This window comes from Bos indicus, chromosome 2, assembly GCF_029378745.1.
Source record: "Bos indicus isolate NIAB-ARS_2022 breed Sahiwal x Tharparkar chromosome 2, NIAB-ARS_B.indTharparkar_mat_pri_1.0, whole genome shotgun sequence".
Taxonomy (NCBI): domain Eukaryota; kingdom Metazoa; phylum Chordata; class Mammalia; order Artiodactyla; family Bovidae; genus Bos; species Bos indicus.
In genome coordinates this window covers 449,629-472,153 of record NC_091761.1, presented here as the reverse complement: position 1 = coordinate 472,153, position 22,525 = coordinate 449,629, and the positions used below count along the sequence as shown (strand labels likewise).

At 39.7% G+C, this 22,525-nt stretch overlaps 1 protein-coding gene across 3 annotated transcripts in view; it reads left to right on the top strand.

Moving 5' to 3' along the window:
• The window catches only part of OCA2 (OCA2 melanosomal transmembrane protein), a 284,022-nt gene that overhangs the window by 163,183 nt on the left and 98,314 nt on the right, over positions 1–22,525 (top strand). The gene's annotated exons all lie outside the window — the stretch shown is intronic.

Sequence of the window (22,525 nt, the reverse complement as noted above, 5' to 3'; positions counted from 1 at the left end):
TAAAAAAAGAAAAAAGGAAAACTCCCCAGAATGGCAAAAGCTTAGTGTAGAGGCAGAGGTTTATAACAACAATAAAAAATGTGACTGACAAAGATAAAAAAAAAGCTCAAAAGTTTAATTAGATTGCATCAGTTCTGTTCAGTTCAGTCACTCAGTCGTGTCCGACTCTTTGCGACCCCATGAATCGCAGCACGCCAGGCCTCCCTGTCCATCACCAACACCTGGAGTTCACCCAGACTCACATCCATCGAGTCAGTGATGCCATCAAGCCATCTCATCCTCTGTCGTCCCTCTCTCCTCCTGCCCCCAATCCCTCCCAGCATCATAGGCTTTTCCAATGAGTCAATTCTTTGCATGAGGTGGCCAAAGTAGTGGAGTTTTAGCTTTAGCATCATTCCTTCCAAAGAACACCCAGGGCTGATCTCCTTTAGAATGGACTGGTTGGATCTCCTTGCAGCCCAAGGGACTCTCAAGAGTCTTCTCCAACACCACAGTTCAAAAGCATCAATTCTTCGGTGCTCAGCCTTCTTCACAGTCCAACTCTCACATCCATACATGACCACTGGAAAAAACAGCCTTGACTAGACGGACTTTTGTTGGCAAAGTAATGTCTCTGCTTTTGAATATGCTATCTAGGTTGGTCATAACTTTCCTTTCAAGGAGTAAGCGTCTTTTAATTTCATGGCTGCAGTCACCATCTGCAGTGTTTTTGGAGTCCAGAAAAATAAAGTCTGACACTGTTTCCACTTTTTCCCCATCTATTTCCCATGAAGTGATGGGACCGGATGCCATGATCTTCATTTTCTGAATGTTGAGCTTTAAGCCAGATTTTTCACTCTCCACTTTCACTTTCATCAAGAGGCTTTTTAGTTCCTCTTCACTTTCTGCCATAAGGGTGGTGTCATCTGCATATCTGAGGTTATTGATATTTCTCCTGGCAATCTGGATTTCAGCTTGTGCTTCTTCCAGTCCAGCGTTTCTCATGATGTACTCTGCATAGAAGTTAAATAAGCAGGGTGACAATATAGTGCCAATAAAAACAATAACTACAGTGGCAGGCGGTGGGATGCGGGGGGTGTGGGGAGAAAAAAAGATCCAAAAGAATCTACAGAACAAGTCAAAACATGAGGATAATAAATGCTTTTCTTGGGTCACTGCTGTCAGAGTACTTTCCCTTGCTGGAGGTCACAGTCCACCTCACCTACCTAGGATACCTTCCAACACAGAAGTGCATGCAGAACACCAGCTGAGATCTCTGGACCTGTTGTGGGGGCAGCTAAGATTCTAATGTGGTCCTACACCTGTGTGTTCTTGCTTCAAATGTCCATAGCTATCAGAACTACTGCATTTTCTTTTGTGGGAGCTCTCAGTGACCTTTTATATATTCCATAGACACAGTCTGCCTAGCTGATCATGTGGATTTAATCTGCAGCTTGTATAGCTGGTGGGAAGTTTTGGGCCTTCTTCCTTAGTCACACTGCCCCTGGGTTTCAACTGTGGTTTTATTTCCACTTCTACATGTAGGTCATCTACTGGGGTTTGCTCCTGAGGCTGCCCTGGAGGACTTGGTTTGCCCTTGTGAGGGTCAGGTGTGGAGGTGGTGCAGCTGCTTGGGTTGCAGGGGTTCTGGCAGCACCAGGTACTCAGGGGAGTTGGCGGTTTGGGCAGCAGGAAATATAGTGCTCTAGAAGGGTATGGCAACCCGTATTGGCCAATACGCCCCAGTATACTTGCCTGGAGAACCCCCTTCCCTGACAGAGAAGCCTGGCAGGCCACAGTCTACAGGGTTGCAAAGAGTTGGACACTACTGAAGCAATCCTATGTGCATAGAGGCAAGACTTTTTTTTTTTGCTTGTGGTAGCTCTGCCCCAGTGAGAGTTGAGCATGAAGGTGGCACAGCTGCTTGGCTTGCAGGGACCCTGGCGGTGCCAAGTGTGCAGGGACATGGACTGCCTCCGATGCAGGAGTTATGGCCCTATCAGAGTCTTTTTTCACGCCTCTTGTAGCTGGCAATCAGAAGGCCTCTTTAGCCAGTTTTTCTCTGTAGCTCTGCAGGTTCAGGCACTTAGAGGGCTCCCTTGCTTGAGGTCCTTCTCTGTTGTTTGGTGTGTCAGGCACATAGAGGGGCCCCCCGGCTTGGGTCCTACTCTGTAGATCGGCGGCCTCAGACACTTAAAGGGGCACCCTTGGTGGGGTTCTACTCTTGTGGTTCAGCGCATCAATCACATAAAGGAACACCATGGGTGGGGTCCTACTCTAGTTCAGTGCATCAGGCCAGCCTCTCTATTGGTCAGCTGCCAATGCTGGTGTGTGGGGGGACAGAGGCTATAGTGATGGCTTCACCTGGTATGCATGACTCAGCAGTATCGCCTTGCTTCCATGGCTTCCTGGCTTTCCTCCACAGGCATTTCCCACCACAGTCTCCTCCCTCACATCCCCTTGATCTGTCTCTTGCAGTCAACAGCAGCCCTCACCCTGGGATTGCTCCACAAACCCTATGCTCCAGCTCCCAGCTGTTGCCCCTTTCAGGGGACCTGTGTCCCTGTCTGGGATATGTATTGCTGTGGCAGGGACTATCTGATTCTCATTCCACTTAGGCTGCCACAGATCAGCTGTTTCCCTCTCAGCCTTAAATGTTCTTCCTCTGACTCAGACAATTGCCCTGATGTGGGGATAGAACTCCTGCTTCAGTTCCCCCACCCACCGAGGGCAGGTCCAGTCCTACTAACACTCCTGTTTTCCCCCCTAGTTCCTTCATCCTACCGAGTTTTGCATGGTTCTATATATTCTTTTCCACTGGTCAGGTACTCCTGTCCACTCTCAGCTGGTGTTCTGTATGCACTTCTGTGTCTGAAGGTGTATTCCTGATGTATCCATGCAGAGAGATGTACTCCACATTCAGTTACCCCTCCACTATCTTCTCTCTGATAATGTCTTTTGATGCACAAAAGGTTTTAATTTTGATGAAGTCCAATTTGTTTTTTCCTATTTTGTTTGTGTTTTACTATCATATCTAAGAATCCATTGCCAAATCCAAGGTCAGAAAGATTTACCTTTATGTTTTCTTCTAAGACTTTTATGGCTTTAACTGTTATATTTTTCACTGATACATTCGGAGTTAATTTTGTATATGGTGTGATGAAGGGGTCCAACTTTATTCTTTTGCATGTGGAAATTCAGTTGTCCTAGCTCCATTTGTTGAAGAGATGACTCTTTTTCCATTGAATGGATGTGACAGTCTTCTCAAAAATCAACTGGTCATAGATACATGGGTTTATTTATGGACTCTAAATTCTATTCCAATACCCCACTGTTTTTATTACTGTAGCTTTGTAGCAACTTTTGAAATTAGAAAATATGAGTTCTCTGACTTTGCTCTTTTTCAAATGGTTTTGGCTGTTTGGGAACCCTTGCAATCCCATGATTTTGAGAGTTGGATTTTCCATTTATGCAAGGAAAGCATTTTTGTTAGAAAATACACTTAATCTGTAGGTCTTTTTGGGTCATATTAACATCTTAGAAATATTAAGGTTTTCTATTCACAAAGATAGGATTTCTCTTTGTTAACTTTTTTCCCAGCAATGTTTCTAGTTTTCAGTGTACAAATCCTTTACCTTTTCAGTTTATTTATTCCCTAGTATTCTATTCTTGTGCTTCGCTGATGGCTCAGACAGTAAAGAATCTGCTCGCAATGTAGGAGACCTGAATTTGATCCCTGGATTGGGAAGATCCTCTGGAGAAGGAAATGGCAATCCCACTACATAATTTGTGCCTGGAAAATAACAAGACAGGAGAGCCCAGTTGGCTACAGTCTGCTATTGCTATTGCTAAGTCACTTCAGTCGTGTCCGACTCTGTGTGACCCCATAGACGGCAGCCCACCAGGCTTCCCCGTCCCTGGGATTCTCCAGGCAAGAACACTGGAGTGGGTTGCCATTTCCGTCTATGGGGTTGTAAAGAATTGGACACGACTGAGGACTAACACTTTTACTTTTTTTCTTTTCTTCTATATGCTCTTGAAATGCAGTTGCTTACTTATTTTTTTCCAGTTAACTTATTGCAAATATATAGAAACACAACTGACATTTGTGCATTGATTTCATACCCTGCATATTGTTTGTTGCTTTTTTCTGGATTCTTTTTCTGCAGATTTTCTATGTATAAGACAATGTTATCTGTGAGTATTTAGTTTTACTTCTTCCTTTCCAACTCAGAGACCTTTTATTTCTTTTTCTTGATAATTTTTTCTGCATTGAAGTTCCAGTTCAGTGTTGAATAGAAGTGATAAAAGTGGGCATACTTATTTTATCCATGATCTTAAGCTAAAATCTTTCATCCTTTCACTAATGAGTATGGTGTTCAGTTCAGTTCAGTTCAGTCACTCAGTCGTGTCCGACTCTTTGCGACCCCATGAATCGCAGCATGCCAGGCCTCCCTGTCCATCACCAACTCCCAGAGTTTACCTAAACTCATGTCCATTGAGTCGGTGATGCCATCCAGCCACCTCATCCTCTGTTGTCCCCTTCTCCTCCTGCCCCCAATCCCTCCCAGCATCAGAGTCTTTTCCAACGAGTCAGCTCTTCACATGAGGTGGCCAAAGTACTGGAGTTTCAGCTTCAACATCAGTCCTTCCAATGAATATCTAGGACTGATCTCCTTTAGAATGGACTGGTTGGATCTTTGCAGTCCAAGGGACTCTCAAGAGTCTTCTCCAACACCACAGTTCAAAAGCATCAATTCTTCAGAGCTCAGCTTTCTTCACAGTCCAACTCTCACATCCATACATGACCACTGGAAAAACCATAGCCTTGACTAGATGGACCTTTTTTGGCAAAGTAATGTCTCTGCTTTTGAATATGCTATCTAGGTTGGTCATAACTTTCCTTCCAAGGAGTAAGAGTCTTTTAATTTCATGATTGCAGTCACCATCTACAGTGATTTTGGAGCCCCCCCAAAATAAAGTCAGCCACTGTTTCCACTGTTTCCCCATCTATTTCCCATGAAGTGATGGGACCAGATGCCATGATCTTAGTTTTCTGAATGTTGAGCTTTAAGCCAACTGTTTCACTCTCCTCTTTCACTTTTGTCAAGAGGCTTTTTAGTTCCTCTTCACTTTCTGCCATAAGGGTGGTGTCATCTGCGTATCTGAGGTTATTGATATTTCTCCCAGCAATCTTGATTCCAGCTTGTGCTTATTCCAGCCCAGCATTTCTCATGATGTACTCTGCATATAAGTAAAATAAGCAGAGTGACAATATACGCCTTGACGTACTCCTTTTCCTATTTGGAACCAGTCTGTTGTTCCATGGTGTTAGCTGTGGATTTTTTGTAAAGTTCCTTTATCATGTTGATGAATAAAATTCCCTTCTATTCTTATTTTTCTGGGTATTTTTAATTATTAAGATGCTGGATTTTGTCAAATATCTTTTTTGTGTCAATTGAGATAATCATATAATTTTTTCCCTTTCATTCTATTAATGTGGTGTTGTTGTTGTTCAGTCACTCAGTCGTGTTCAACTCTTTGTGACCCCATGGACTATAGCACGCCAGGCTTCCCTGTCCTTCACTATCTCCTGGACTTTGCTCAAATTTGTGTACATTGAGTCAATGATGCCATCCAACTATCTCATCCTCTGCTGCACTTTTCTCCTCCTGCCTTCAATCTTTTCCAGCATCAAGGTCTTTTCCAATGAGTTGGCTCTTCGCATCAGATGGCCAAGGTATTGGAGTTTCAGCTTCAGCATCAGTCCTTCCAGTGAGTATTCAGGACTGATTTCCTTTAGGATTGACTGGTTTGATCTCCTTGGAGTCCAAGGGACTCTCAAGAGTCTTCTCTATCACCACAATTCAAAAGCATCAATTCTTCTGTATTAAGCCTTCTTTATGGTTCAGCTGTCACATCTGTACATGACTACTGGAGAAACCATAGGTTTAACTAGATGGACCCATGTTGGTAAAGTGACATCTCTGCTTTTTAATACAGTGTCTATGTTTGTTATAGTTTTTCTTCCAAGAAATGAGAGTCTTTTAATTTCCTGGCTGTAGTCACCACCCAAAGTGATTTTGGAGCTGAGGAAATTAAAATCTGTCACTGGTTCCATTGTTTCCCCATCTATTCACCATGAAGTGATGGGACTGGATGCCATGATCTTTGTTTTTTGAATGTTGAGTTTTAAGCCAGCTTTTTCTCTCTCCTCTTTCATTTTCATCAGGAGGCTTTTTAGTTCCTCTTCCCTTTCTGCCATTAGGGCAGTGTCATTTGCTTATCTGAGGTTATTGATATTTCTCCAGGCAATCTTGATTCCAGCTTGAACTTCATCCAGTCTGGCATTTTTCATGATGTACTCTGCATATAAGATAAATAATCAAGGTGACAATATACAGCCTTGATGTACTCCTTTCCCAATTTTGAACCAGTCCATTGTTCTATGTCCGGTTCTAACTGTTGCTGTTTGACTTGCATACAGGTTTCTCAAGAGACAGGTAAGGTGGTCTGGTATTCTCATCTCTTTTAGGGATTTTCCACAGTTTGTTGTGATCCACAGTCAAAGGCTTTAGTGTCATCAGTAAAGAAGAAGTAGATGTTTTTCTGGAATTCCTTTGCTTTTTCTATGATCCAACAGATGTTGGCAATTTGATCTCTGGTTCATCTGCCTTTTCATTTTTAAAGTTAATTAAGTTATTTTAATTGGAGGCTAATTACTTTACAATATTGTAGTGGTTTTTGCTATACATTGACATGAATCAGCCATAGGTGTACATATGTCCCCCATTCTGAACCTCCCCCCTCCATCTCCCTCCCAATCCTATCCCTCAGGGTCATCCCAGTGCATCCTGTCTCATGCATTGAACCTGGACTGGTGATCTATTTCACATATGTTAATATACATGTTTCAATGCTATTATCTCAAATCATCCCACCCTCCCCTTATCCCACAGAGTCCAAAAGTCTGTTCTTTATATCTGTTTCTCTTTTCCTGTCTTGCATATTGTTACCATCTTTCTAAATTCCATATATGCACATTAATATACCGTATTGGTGTTTTTCATTCTGACTTACTTCACTCTGTATAATAGGCTCCAGTTTGATCCACCTCATTAGAACTGATTCGAATGCGTTCTTTTTAATAGCTGAGTAATATTTCATTGTGTATATGCACTACGGATTTTTTATCCATTCATCTGCTGATGGACATCTAGATTGCTTCCATGTCCTAGCTATTGTAAACAGTGCTTTGATTAACGTTGGGGTACATGTGTCTCTTTCAGTTCTGGTGTCCTCGGTATGTATGCCCAGCAGTGGGATTGCTGGGTTGTATGGCAGTTCTATTTCCAGTTTTTTTTTTTTTTTAAAGGAATCTCCACACTGTTCTCCATAGTGACTGTATTAGTTTGCATTCCACCAACAGTGTAAGAGGGTTCCCTTTTCTCCACACCCTCTTGAACATTTATTGTTTGTAGACTTTTTGATAGCAGCCATCTGAATGGCGTGAGATGGTATCTAATTTTGATTTTGATTTGCATTTCTCTGATAATGAGTGATGTTGAGCATCTTTTCATGTGTTTGTTAGCCATCTTAACCATCTGTATGTCTTCTTTGGAGAAATGTCTGTTTAGTTCTTTGGCTCATTTTTCGATTGGGTCGCTTATTTTTCTGGAATTGAGCTTCAGGAGCTACTTGTATATTTCTGAGATTAATTCTTGGTCAGTTGCTTCTTTTGCTATTATTTTCTCCTATTCTGAAGTCTGTATTTTCACCTTGCTTATAATTACCTACCAGGGTCCAGCCCCGGTAGGAGCCAGGGATCCCTCAGGAGGACGGTGTTGGCGATTAAAAGATAAATGATAGATAAAAGGAGAAAGAGACAGGGGAAAGAATTTTGCAGTTAAGAAAATAAAGGAGAGGAAAGAGGCTGATATTCCTTGGTTTACGCAGAAAGCTAATAAAGCCCCAGCACAGGACTTGCTCTGTAGGCCTCAGGCGCCCTCTCGAATCACAGAAGGTGCCCCACCTTAGGCACCTTCTCGAGTGGGTCTTAGAAGCCCAGGCAGGAAAGTGAACACAGAGGGCCCCTGTGCTCCAGGGGATCAGACTGAAAAGGAAAAGGAAAGAGAAAGAAAGAACGACACGGGGAGACCAAGCTTTGAGCAAGGCCTGTAGCTTTATTTTCAAAGGGAGCTTATATACCTTAAGTTGTACATAGAGGATAATAGGGGGTGTGAAATCATGCAAAGTCAGCAGTCTTTGATCCTTATCGAGACCAGGCTTTCTTTTCTGCAAACTTATCGTATACAAATGGTTTAGGTGATTTACATCATCTTCTGGCCAGAAGGCCTGTTAACATTTTATGACTCTGATAAAGTTTTGTCAACCGTAAGACTTATTTTCTCTAAGATTAATTATTTTAAAGTTTGGCGCCATCCTCCAAAGGTGTTAGATAAAGTTGTATTCCTATAGGGCAGAGGTGCAGTGGGTTTACAACAAGGAAAGAATTTATTACCTAAAGGGTTGAAAGTTGTTAGCACCAAGGCTGCTACTTATTTTTTTTATGTACCAACTATATTAATACACTTTTAAGGATACAATACAGGGGATGTGGAAACTTGGCAGCAAGCATTGGCTCAACAATGAAATCTTCTACTAGTTCTAACAATTTCTAATTCTCCTAGAGGCTCTATACTATTTGAATATCTTAAGCTTCCCATGGGAGACAGTAAACAATCATATGCATAGTCCGGGTAAACCTGTCAGGCAAGTTAGAGAGCCGTCTGAGGGGTTTGGATTTAAACACGCCTATTATGCCCAGGAGGCTAATTAGCTAGAGTTGATTTCCTTCAGAAAAAAGGTGGTCGGGGATAACCCCCTGTGACTGTCATAGAAGTTGGTGAAAGTCATGAAGCAAAAACAGACAGACTCTGGTTTTGGGGTAGACACTCAGGCAGGCCCAGAGCGGCACCCCTTGAGTTCTGGCTCACCTTGCCCACCAGAACTCTCCCACATGACCTTGTCATGGGTAGGGACTCCTGTGCTGGCTCCCGGCAGTTAGCTTCATTGTGCAAAAGCTTTTAATTTTAATTAGGTCCCATTTATTTTTGCTTTCATTTCCATTACTCTTGGAGGTGGGTCATAGAGGATCCTCTGTGATCCACATCAGAGAGTGTTTTGCCTATGTTTTCCTCTAGGAGTTTTATAGTTTCTGGTCTTACATTTAGATTTTTAATCCATTTTGAGTCTATTTTTGTGTATGGTGTTAGAAAGTGTTCTAGTTTCATTCTTTTACAAGTAGTCAACCAGTTTCCCAGCACCACTTGTTAAAGACATTGTCTTTTCTCCAGTGTATATTCTTGCCTCCTTTGTCATGGATAAGGTGTCTATAGTGTGTGGATTTATCTCTGGGCTTTCCATTTTGTTCCATTGATCTATATTTCTGTCTTTGTGCCAGTACCATACTGTCTTGATGACTGTAGCTTTGTAGCATAGTCTCATTCAGGCAGGTTGATTCCTCCAGTTCCATTCTTCTTTCTCAAGATTGCTTTGGCTTTCAAGATTTTTGTCTATGTGTTTCCATACAAATTGTGAAATTATTTGTTCTAGTTATGTGAAAAATACTGTTGGTAGCTTGATGGGGATTGCATTGAATCTATAGATTGCTTTGGGTAGTATACTCATTTTCACGATATTTATTCTTATGATCCATGAACCTGGTATATTTCTCCATCTATTTGTGTCATCTTTGATTTCTTACATCAGTGTTTTATAATTATCTATATATAGTTCTTTTGTTTCTTTAGGTAGACTTATTACTAAGTATTTTATTCTTTTCATTGCAATGGTGGATGGAATTGTTCCCTTAATTTCTCTTTCTGTTTTCTCAATGTTAGTGTATAGGAATGCAAGGGATTTCTGTGTGTTAATTTCATATCCTGCAACTTTACTATATTTATTGATTAGCTCTAGTAGTTTTCTGGTGGAGTCTTTAGGGTTTTCTATGTAGAGGATCATGTCATCTGCAAACAGTGAGAGTTTTACTTCTTCCCTTCCAATCTGTATTCCTTTTATTTCTTTTTCTTCTCTGCCTGCTGTGGCTAAAACTTCCAAAACTATGTTGTATAGTAGTGGTGAGAGTGGGCACCCTTGTCTTCTTCCAGACTTTAGGGGAAATGCTTTCAACTTTTCACCATTGAGGATAATGTTTGCTGTGGGTTTATCATATATGGCTTTTATTATGTTGAGGTATGTTCCTTCTATTCCTGCTTTCTGGAGGGTTTTTATCATAAATGGATGTTGAATTTTGTCAAAGGCTTTCTCTGCATCTATTTAGATGATCATATTATTTTTATCTTTCAATATGTTAATATGTTGTATTGGATATTACATATTGAAGAATCCTTGCATCCCTGAGATAAAACCCACTTGATCCTCTTGTTAATGTGCTGTTAGATTTTGTTTGCTAGAGGTTTGTTGAGGAGTTTTACATCTTAGTTCATTAGTGATATTGGCCTGTAGTTTTCTTTTTTTGTGGCATCTTTGTCTGGTTTTGGTATTAGGGTGATAGTGGCCTCATAAAATGAGTTTGGAGGTTTTCCTTCCTCTGAAATTTTTTGGAAAAGTTTGAATAAGATAGGTGTTAGCTCTGCTCTAAATTTTTGGTAGAATTCAGCTCTGAAGCCATCTGGTCCTGGGCTTTTGATTGTTGGAAGATTTTTTATTACAGTTTCAATTTCTATGTTTTTGATGGGTTTGTTAAGATTTTCTATTTCTTCCTGGTTCAGTTTTGGAAAGTTACACTTTTCTAAGTATTTGTCCATTTCTTCAATAATATGTCATTTTAGTGACATATAGTTGTTTACAGTAGTCTCTTTTGATCCTTTGTATTTCTGTGTTGTCTGTTGTAATTTCTCCATTTTCATTTCTAATTTTGTTGATTTGATTCTTCTCTATTTTGTTTTTTGAAGAGTCTGGCTAATGATTTGTCTATTTTATTTATCTACTTAAAAATCCCACTTTTAGGTTTGTTGATTTTGGCTATGGTCTCCTTTGTTTCTTTTCATTTATTTCTGCTCTAATTTTTATTATTTCTTTCCTTCTACTAACCCTGGGTTTCTTCATTTCTTCTTTTTCTAGTTGCCTTAGATGTAGAGTTAGGTTTTTTATCTGATTTTTCTCCTGTTTCTTGAGGTAGGCATGTATTGCTATGAATCTTCCCCTTAGCACTGCTTTAACTGAATCCCATAGGTTTTGGGTTGCTGTGTTTTCATTTTCATTTGTTTCTATGCATATTTTGATTTCTTTTTTGATTTCTTCTGTGATTTGTTGGTTATTCAGAAGTGTGTTTTTCAGCCTCCATATGTTTGTATTTTTAATAGTTTGTTTTTCCTGTAGTTGACATCTAATTTTACCACATTATAATCAGAAAAGACGCTTGAGATGATTTAAAATTTTGAGTTTACGAAGGCTAGATTTATGGCCTAGGATGTGATCTGTCCTGGAGAAGGTTCCGTGTGCACTTGAGAAAATAGTGAAATTCATTGTTTACTTGTAAAATGTCCTATAGATATCAATTAGGTCTAACGGGTCCTTTGTATCATTTAAAGTTTGTGTTTCCTTGCTAATTTTCGGTTTAGTTGATCTATCCATAGGTGTGAGTGGGGTACTAAAGACTCCCCGTATTATTATGTTGCTGTTAATTTCCCCTTTCATACCTGTTAACATTTGCCTTACATATTGTGGTGCTCCTATGTTGGGTGCATATATATCTATAATTGTTGTATCTTCTTCTTGGATTGATCCTTTGATTATTATGTAGTATCCTTCTTTGTCTCTTTTCACAGCCTTTATTTCAAAGTCTATTTTATCTGATATGAGTATTGCTCCTCCTGCTTTCTTTTGGTCTCCATTTGCGGGAAATATCTTTTTCTAGCCCTTCACTTTGAGTCTGTATGTGTCCCTTGTTTGGAGGTGGGTCTCTTGTAGACAGCATGTATAGGAGTCTTGTTTTTGTATCCATTCAGCCAGTTTTTGTCTTTTGGTTGGGATATTCAACTCATTTCTATTTAAGGTAATTATTGATAAGTATGATCCCGTTGCCATTCATTTGTTGTTTTGAGTTCGAGTTTATAAACATTTTCTGTATTTCCTGTCTAGAGAAGATCCTTTAGCATTTGTTGAAGAGCTGGTTTGGTGGTTCTCTCCGCTTTTGTTTGTCTGTAAAGCTTTTGATTTCTCCTTCATACTTGAATGAGATTCTTGCTGGGTACAGTAATCTGGGTTGTAGATTTTTCTGTTTCATCACTTTAAGTGTGTCCTGCCTTTCCCTTCTTGCTTGAAGAATTTCTATGGAAAGATCTGCTGTTATCCTTGTGAGAATCCCCTTGTGTGTTGTTGTTGTTTTTTTTTCCCTTGCTGCTTTTAATATTTGTTCTTTGTGGTTGATATTCATTAATTTGATTAATATGTGTCTTGGGATGTTTTGCGTTGGGTTTATCCTGAATGGGACTCTCTGGGTTTCTTGGACTTGGGTGGCTATTTCCTTCCCCATTTTAGGGAAGTTTTCAACTATTATCTCCTCAAGTGTCTTCTCATGGCCTTTCTCTTTATCTTCTTCTGGGACTCCTATCATTCAAATATTGGGGGGTTTAATATTGTCCCAGAGGTGTCTGAGGTTGTCCTCATTTCTTTTAATTCTGTTTTGTTTTTTCCTCTCTGGTTCATTTATTTCCACCATTCTACTTTCCACCTCACCTATCTTATCTTCTGCCTCAGTTATTCTACTGTTGGTTCCCTCCAGAGTGCTTTTGATCTGAGTTATTGTAGTATTCATTATTGATTGCCTCTTTTTTATTTCTTCTAGGTCCTTATTAAACTTTTCTTGCATCTTCTTAATCCTTGTCTCCAGAGCGTTTATCTGCAACTCCATTTTGTTTTCAAGATTTTGGATCATTTTTATTATCATTATTCTGAATTCTTTTTCAGGTAGGCTACTTATCTGCTCCTCTTTTGTTTGGTTTGGTGAGCATTTATCATGTTCCTTTACCCACTGACTATTTGCCTGTCTTTTAATTTTGTTTAGATTGCTGTGTTTGGGGTGGCCTTTCTGTATACTGGAAGTTTGTGTTTCCTCTTTATTGTGGAGATTGCTCCCTGTTGGGGGGGTTGGATGAGTGGCTTGTCAAGGTTTCCTGGTTAGGGAAGCTTGCAACAGATTTCTGGTGGGTGGAGCTGGATCTCTTCTTTCTGTAGTGCAATGAAGCATCCAGTAGTGAATTTTGGGGTGTCTAAGGATTTGGTTTAACTTTAGGCAGCCTCTATTTTAATGCTCAGGGCTGTGTTCCTGGATTGCTAGAGCATTAGCATGGTATGTCTTGCTCTGGAACTTGTTGGCTCTTGGGTGGAGCTTGGTTTCAGTGTAGTTATGGAGGCTTTTGGATGAGTTCTTGTTGATTAATGTTCCCTGGGGTCAGGAATTTTCTGGTGTTCTTTAGTTTTGGATTTAAGCCTCCTGCTTTTGGCTTTCAGTCTTATTCTTACAGTAGCCTCAAGACCTCTCCATCCATCCACCACAGATGATAAAAATTTAGGTTAATGGTGAAACAATTCTACAATGAGGGACACCAGAGAGGTTCACAGAGTTACATGGAGAAGAGAAGAGGGAGGAGGGAGATAGAGGTGACCAGGAGGAGAAGAGGGAGAGTCAAAAAGGGGGAAAGCAATCTAGCCAGTAATCAGTTCTTTATGTGCTCTCCACAGTTTGGAACACCCAGAGTGGTTCACAGAGTTAAGTAGAGAAGAGAAGGGGGAGGAAGGAGATAGAGGTGACCTGGGGGACAAAATTGAGCATCAAAAGGGGAGAGAGCAATCAAGCCAGTAATCACACCCCTAACTAAAAATGGGTACTGAAGATTAGATTCTTAAACATACAAAATTGATAACAAATACCAAAAAGTAAAGATTAAAAATCCAGAGTAGAGGTGAGACTCCCAGAAATACAATATTAGAAACACAAAACAAAATCACAAAAATTAAAAACACACACACACACACATATATATATATATGAAATTTGTTTTAAAAATAGGGTCTTTTTTGCAAGTAGGTTATAAAAATGAATATTAAAGGAATAATAAAGAAGTTAAACATAAAAGAAATTTAAAAATGATAGTAGTAAAAATATATCTAGGAATTTTTTTGGAGCTGTTGAGGGCAGTGTGGGGTCAATTCAGTTTCAGATAGTTCCTTGTTCCAGCTTATACTTCTTCTCAAGGTCTCTAGGCCCCTTCCAATGCTTAGTCAACGTTAACTACAAGGTTTTAATCTGCTGCACCTGTCTGTTTCAGAGCAGTTCCCTCTTCTTTGTTTATTTTGGCTTCATCTGTTTGCAATTCTCTTCTGTGTCTAATTTTCACCATGACTCAAGGGGGTGAAGGTGATCACTTATTTTTGCTCACTTGTTCAGTTGTGTGGTGGGGAAGAAGGAACACAGCAAACAAATATCCCTGGCTTATGTGGGGAGTGCTCGCACTGTATGGATCACACTGGGCTTGTCCCAGCTCTCATGGTGGCATGTACTTCCCTGGTCTACACTGCTCAGGTTCAGGTTTTCGGGTACTCCACAAAGGCACAGACTTGGTTATGCATTTTGTGCCTTTCCCAGGTCAGAGCAGCTCAGGCGATCAGGTGCTTGGTGAACTGTGCATCTTAATCACCTAGGTGGGCTGTGCATCTTAATCACCTCCATGGTCCTGGCTGCTCAGTGTCCTGGGTATGCTGCAAGACCTCCTTCTCAGGTGTGTCATGTGTCTCCTGTGGGGAGCTGATCTCAGGCTGTGACCCTCCTGGCAGATGTCAACCATCCAGGATCCCAGGAAGACTTGGTTAGCAACTGAGAGTCTGCTCACAGTTTGGTTGAGGATGCCAGTCTCTGGGGCAGAGATTGCCCCTTGCCTACAGGCTCTGGCTGTCCCACGCCTGCCTCTTTGCCTCCAGTGGGGGAAGGGGCCAGTCCACAGCCACCTAGCTCTCCTTTGGTATTTGCTCAATCCTTTCCTCTGTGAGCAGGCCAGGCTGCGCCTTAGGTTAGAGCCTTAGGTTAGAGTTTTTCATGGGAAAGTTCTCTTGCTCTCTCTCTTTTTTTCTCTCTCTCTGGCTCCCAACACAGTTTGGGTTGTTGTCTCACCTTAGCTCCCTCAGATTGTCCTCTGGGCATTCAGGCCTGGTCCTTAACCTATGCATGCAACCCGTGCCTCTCTGTCCAGACCCCACTCGTTGGTGGCGATTGCTAAAATTTGGGCTACTTCTCTGCTGGGAGTTGCGGTTAGGTACATATTCTGTGGGTTTTCTTTTTTCCTCCCGGTTATGTTGCCTTCTGAGATTCCAAAACTCTTCACAGACCTGCTGGTGAGAGGGTTTCCTGCTGTTTGGAAATTTCTCCTCCTTCACAACTCCCTCCCTAGCATGGGTCTCTATCCCTAACTCTTTTGTATCTCTTTTTGTCTTTTATATTTTTTCCTACCTCCTTTCGAAGAGAATGGGCTGCCTTTCTGGGCCTGATGTCCTCCATCAGCGTTCAGAAGTTGTTTTGTGGAAGTTGCTCAGCATTCAAATGATCTTTTTATCAATTTTTAGGGGAGAAAGTGGTCTCCCTATCCTATTCCTCCACCATCTTAGCCTCTGCCTTTTCTAAATCCAGCTTGTACCTCTGGAAGTTCTCGGTTAAGGTACTGTTGATGCCTAGCTTAAAGGATTTTGAGCATTGCTAGTATGTGAAATGAATACAATTATGTGGTAGTTTGAACACTCTTTGGCATTGCCCTTCTTTGGGATTGGAATGAAAAACGACCTTTTCCAGTCCTGTCACTACTGCTGAGTTTTCCAAATTTGCTGGCATATTGAGTGCTGCACCTCTTAGGATTTGAAGTAGCTCACCTAGAATTCCATCACCTTCACTAGCTTTGTTCATAGTGATGCTTCCTAAGGCCCACTTTACTTCACACTCCAGGATGTCTGGCTTTAGATGAGTGACCACACCACTGTGGTTATCCAGGTCATTAAGTCCTTTTTTGGGTATAGTTCTTTGTATTCTTGCCACCTCTTCTTAATATCTTCTGCTTCTGTTAGGTTCATACCATTCTGTCCTTTATGTGTGTAACTTTGCATGAAATGTTCCCTTGAAATCTCGAATTTTCTTGAAGTGATCTCTATAGTCTTCCCTATTCTATTGTTTTCCTCTATTTCTTTGCATGTTCACTTAAGAAGTCTTTCTTATCTCTCTTTGCTATTCTTTGGGACACTGCTTTCAGATGGGTATATCATTCCCTTTTTCCTTTGCCTTTTGCTTCTCTTCTTTTCTCAACTATTTTCAAGTCCTCCTCAGGCAACCATTTTTCCTTTTTGCATTTCTTTTTCTTGGGGGTGGTTTTGATCACTGCCTCCTGTACAATGTGATGACCTTCCTTCCATGGTTCTTCAGGCATTCTGTCTATCAGATCTAATCCCTTGAATATATTTGTTGCTTCCATTGTATAATCATGAGGAATTTGATTTAGGTCATACATGAATGGCCTAGTGGTTTTCCCTACTTTCTTCAATTTAAGTCTGAATTTTGCAATAAGGAGTTCATGACCTGAGCCACACTCAGCTCCTGGTCTTGTTTTTGCTGATTGTATAGATCTTCTCCATCTTCAGGCGCAAAGAATGTAATCAATCTGATTTCAGTGTTAACCATCTGGTGATGTCCATGTGTAGAATCCTCTCTTTCGTTGTTGGAAGATGGGGTTTTCTATGACCAGTGTGTTGTCTTGAAAAATGCTATTAGCCCTTTCCTGGGTTCATTTTGTACTCCAAGGCCAAATATGCCTGTTACTCCAGGTATCTCTTGACTTTCTACTTTTGCATTCCAGTCTTCTATGATGAAAAGGACGTCTTTCTTTTGGTGTTAGTTTTAGAAGGTCTTGTGGGTCTCCATAGAACCATTCAACTTCAGCTTCTTTGCATCAGTGGTTGGGGCATAGTCTTGGATTACTATGATGTTGAATGGCTTGCCTTGGAAACAAACTGAGATCCTTCTGTCATTTTGAGATTGCATCCAAGTAATGCATTTCAGACTCTGTTGTTGACTCTAAGGGCTACTCCATTTCTTCTAAGGGATTTTTGCCCACAGTAATATATATAATGGTCATCTGAATTAAATTCACCCATTCCAGTCCATTTTAGTTCACTGATTACTAGAATGTCGACGTTCACTCTTGCCATCTCCTGTTTGACCACTTCCAACTTACCTTGATTCATGGACCTAATATTCCACATTCCTATGCATACTGTTCTTTACAGTAACAGACTTTACTTTCACCCAAAGCCACATCTACAACTGGGCATTGTGTCTGCTTTGGCAAGACTGATGTGTCATGGTGGAGAGTTCTAACAAAACGTGGTCCACTGGAGAAGGGAATGGCAAACCACGTCAGCATTCTTGCCTTGAGATCCCCATGAATAGTATAAATGTGGTGTATAACATTGATTTTCCTATGTTGACCACGTTCTTAGGTCCAATCCTTTTAATATGCTGTTGGATTTCATTTGTTAATATTTTTTGATAATTTTTCATCTATAATCATAAGGAATTATGGGTCTCAAAAGTGCTTTTCTTCTGATGCCTTTATCTGGCTCTGGTATTAGAGTAATGCTGGCCTCTTAGAAGTATTCCCTCCTCTTATATTTTTGGAAGAATTTGAGAAGATTTGGTATAATTCTCCTTTAAATGTTTGGTAGAATTCACACCAGTGACTTCAATATTCTTGTCTGGGAAATCCCATGGACAGAGGAGTCTGGAAGCTATAGTTCATGGGGTCATAAAGAGTCAGATACAACTTTGTGACTAAAGAATAACAACTACAACAACCAGTGAAGTCATCTGGTTCTGTACTACTCACTGCTAGGGGGTTTTTGATTAGTGATTCAATCTCTTGCTTTAAATCTGTAAAGATTTATATTTATTTCTGAGACAGTTTAGGTATTTGTGCTTCTTTAAGTTTGTTCATTTCATCTGGTTATCTAATTTGTTGATGTATAATTGTTAATAGTAATCTCTTATATTTTTTATTTTTTTATATTTTTTATATTTATACTATTTTTTATAGTAATGTCTCCACTTTCATTTCTGATTTTTTTTTTTTTTTGCATTCTCTTTTTTCTTTGTGATTATAGCTAACAGTTTGTCAATTTAGTTGATCTTTAGAAAGAAGCAAATTTTGGTTTTGTTGATATTCTCTATTTTATTTCTAATCTCTTATTTGCAAATTTCTGCCATTATTTCTTCAAATATTCTTTCTTCCCCTTTCTCTTGTCCTTCTGGAACTCCCATATGTTTGTCCATTTGTTAGTCTGTGTTCACTTTTCTTCACTCTTTCTGCTCCTCAGAGTCAATACTTTCAATTGTCCTATTTTTAAATCCATCAATTCTTTCTTTTGCATGCTAAAATTTTCTTTTGAACTCTAGTGAATCTTTGTTTCAGTTATTATACTTTTCAGTTTGAGACTTTGGTTTCTTTTTCTTCTTTTCCCCCTCCTTCCCTACCTTCTCCTCCTCTCTTTCCTCCCTCCCCTCCCCTCCTCTTCTTCTTTCTTTTCCTCTTCCTCCTCCTCCCTCCTTCTCCCTCTCTCCCCTCTTCTTCCTATTTTTATTCTTCTTTACTGTGTTAGCCATTTTAAAGTGCATACTTTAGTACTTTTAAGTATATATTCACATTGCTGTGACATGGATCTTCAGAATTTTTTGTCTTCCAAATCTGAAACTTTTATTCATGATATACCTTGGTAACCACAATTCTACACTCTGTTTTTTTTTTTTTTTTATGAATTTGACTACTTTAGACACTTCATAAAAGTGAAATGATACAGTACTTATCTTTTAGTGACTGGCTTATTTCACTTAGCATAAAATTCCCAAGGTTCACCCATGCTGTAGAATGTGATACAAATTCCTTCCTTTTTAAGTCTGAATTATATACTCTATTATATGACTATACCATTTTTTTTTATACACTCATCCATTAATGGGTATTTGGGTTGATTCTACCTCTTGACTATTATGAATAGTGTTCTATGAACGTGGGTATGCAAATAATTTTTGAGACCCTGCTTCAGTTCTTTTGGATGTACACCCAAAAGAGAGTTTGCTGGATCAAATGGTTGTTACACTTTAAGTATTTTGAGGAACTTCCATACTATTTTCCATAATTGTTGAATCACTTTAGAAACACCAATAGTGCATAAGTGTTTCAATTTCTACACATCCCCACCAACATTTTTTCCTGCCTTTTGATAGTAGTCATCATAACAGGTGAAAGATGATTTCTCATTGTCATTTTGATATGCATCTCTCCAATGATTAGTCATGCTGGGAAATCTTTTCATCTGGTTACTGGCCATTTGTATACCATCTTTGGAGAAATGTCTGTTAAGTTCCTCTGGCCATTTTAAATTAGGTTATTTGATTTTTGTGTTCAGTCATAGGAGTTCTGGGAAAGATTGAAGGCAGGAGGAGAAGGGGACAACAGAGGATGAGATGGTTGGATGGCATCACTGACTCAATGGACATGAGTTTGGGTAGGCTTCAGGAGTTGGTGATGGACAGAGAGGCCTGGTGTGCTGCATTTCATGGGGTCACAAAGAGTCGGACATGACTGAGGAACTGAACTGAACTGAACTGAGGAGTTCTTTATATTTTGGATATTAACTCATTTTCAGATATGTGATTTCCAGATATTTTCGCCTATTCTATGGGATGCCTTTTTACTCTAATGATTATGTCCTTTGATAAACAAAGGTTTTAAAGTTTCATGTAGTCTCATTTGTCAGTTTTTGTGGCCTGAGCTCTTGGTGTCGTAGCCAAGAAAATATTGGCAAATTCAATGTCATAAAGATTTTCCCTTAAGTTTTCTTTGGGAGTTTTATAGTTTTTGGTCTTATATTTAAGTCTATATTTCATTTAATTTTTGTATATGGTATAAAGTGAAGAAGAACTAAAGAGTCTCTTGATGAAAGTGAAAGAAGAGAGTGAAAAAGTTGGCTTAAAACTCAACATTCAGATCATGGCATCTGGTCCCATCAGTTCATGGCAAGTAGACGGGAAAACAATGGAAACAGTGAGAGATTTTATTTTGGGGGGCTCCAAAATCACTGCAGATGATGACTGCAGCCATGAAATTAAAAGACGCTTGCTCCTTGGAAGAAAAGTTAAGACCAACCTAGACAGCATATTAAAAAGCAGAGATATTATTTTGCCAACAAAGGTCCATCTAGTCAAAGCTATGGTTTTACCAGTAGTCATGTATGGATGTGAGAGTTGGACTAAAAGGAAAGCTGAGCACCGAAGAATTGATGCTTTTAAACTGTGGTGTTGGAGAAGACTCTTGAGAGTCCCTGGGATTGCAAGGAGATCCAACCAGTCCATCCTAAAGGAAATCAGTCCTGAATATTCATTGGAAGGACTGATACTAAAGTTGAAATCCCAATACTTTGGCCACCTCATGCGAAGAGTTGACTCACTGGAAAAGACCCTGATTCTGGGAGGGATTCGGGGCAGGAGGAGAAGGGGACGACAGAAGATGAGATGGTTGGATAGCATCACTGACTTGATGCACATGAGTTTGGGTGAACTCCGGGAGTTGGTGATGGACAGGGAGGCCTGGCGTGCTGCGATTCATGGGGTCACAAAGAGCTGGACACGACTGAGTGACTGAACTGAACTGAACTGAACTGAAGAAAACTTAACCCAAGATCAAAGAAGTTTTTGCATATGTTTATTCTAGCAGTTTTAAAATTACAGATTTTACATTTAGCCTTATTTTCTACGTGGGTTTTCCTGGTGGCTCAGATAGCAAAGAATTTGCCTGCAATGCAGGAGACACAGGTTCTATCCCTGGGTCAGGAAGATCTTTTGGAGAAGGGAATGGCTACCTACTCTAGTATTCTCGACTGGGAAATCCCACAGACATAGGAGCCTGGTGGGCTACAGTCCATGGGGTTGCAAAGAGTCAGACAGGACTGAGTGATTAACACTTTCCCTTTTCATTGTCCACGTAGCTAACTTTTGTGTATGATTCGATAAATGGATCAAAGTAAGAAATTTTTTTGCTTGTGAATATCCAATTGTTTCAGCACCATTCATGAAAATAATTACAATTTCTTCACTGAACTGTTGTTGAACTTTTCTTGCAAATCTTCTGATCTTTAACTTGTGGGTGTATTTCTGGACTCTCCATTGATCAGTTTGACTATATTAAAACACTATACTGTTTTGATTAGGTAATTTATGTTCTCTAATTTTGCTCTTTTTCAAGTTTGTGTTGGTTATTCTAGGTCCTTTGTATTTCCACATAAGTTCTGGAATTTCTACAAAACATTCTTTGGAAAAACTAAAGGAGACCTTAATAAATAGAGGTGCTAATTCTTCCTAAATTAACCTATATGTGGCCCCTCAAAGGTGTCTACATCCTAATATGTGATGTTAATACCTGTGTATGTTATGTCACATGGCAGAAGGGACTTTGCAGGTAAAATTAAGGTTACAAATGTTAAAACAGGGAAATTTTCCTAGATTATCCAGGTGTACTCAATGTAATAACATTGGCCCTTAAAATGGAAGTGGAAGAGAAGAGAGTTAATTGGAGAGATGCAGCAGGAGAAGCAGGAGAGATTTGAATTGTGAGAGTGACTTGACTTGACCCACCATTGTTGGCTTTGAAGACAGAGGAGGTGAGTCATGAGCTAGAAATGTGGGTGGCCTCTTAAAACTAAGAAAAACTCCTGGGTGATAGCAAGTAGGGAAGTAGGGACTTTTAGTTTGCATTGAATTATATCTACAATCAAAATAAGCAGGAACTGAATTATGTCTATAATTGAAATAAGTAGGGAAACAGTTTTTGTCCTGAAGTCTCTAGAAAGAAATGCAGCCCCGCCAACACCTTGATTTTGTTTTGAGGCCCTAATTAGAGACCAGCTAAGCTCATCATACTTCTGATCTATGAAAACCATGATATAATGAAGAGGTGCTATTTCAAGCTACTACATTTGTAGTACTTTGTGATGGCAGCTATAGAAAACTAGTACTTTTTATGTCTGTATGATCTAAAGCCATATTGCTGATCTTATTCTTGATATTGACATTTTTATTTCCTTTTTACTTTTCATCCTATTTAGATTGACCAAACTTTACCAATCTTTTTGATCTTCTCAAAGAACCAAGTTTTGGTATTATTGCTTTTCACTGATAATTTTCTATCTTCATTTCATTGATTTCTGATCCAGCACATTTTTTTCCTAATTATTTTGAGTTTTATTTGCTTAGAAAAAAATGTGCTAAGCCTATTTGAACAAAAACTTCATGAAAGAGCATATATGAATGGCAAATAAGTACATGAAAAGATGCTCAACATCATTAGTCATTAGAGGGATGCAATTTGAAACCATAATGAGATACCATTTTATGCCCACTGGAAAATAAAAAAATCTAAGTGTTGAAAATATGGAG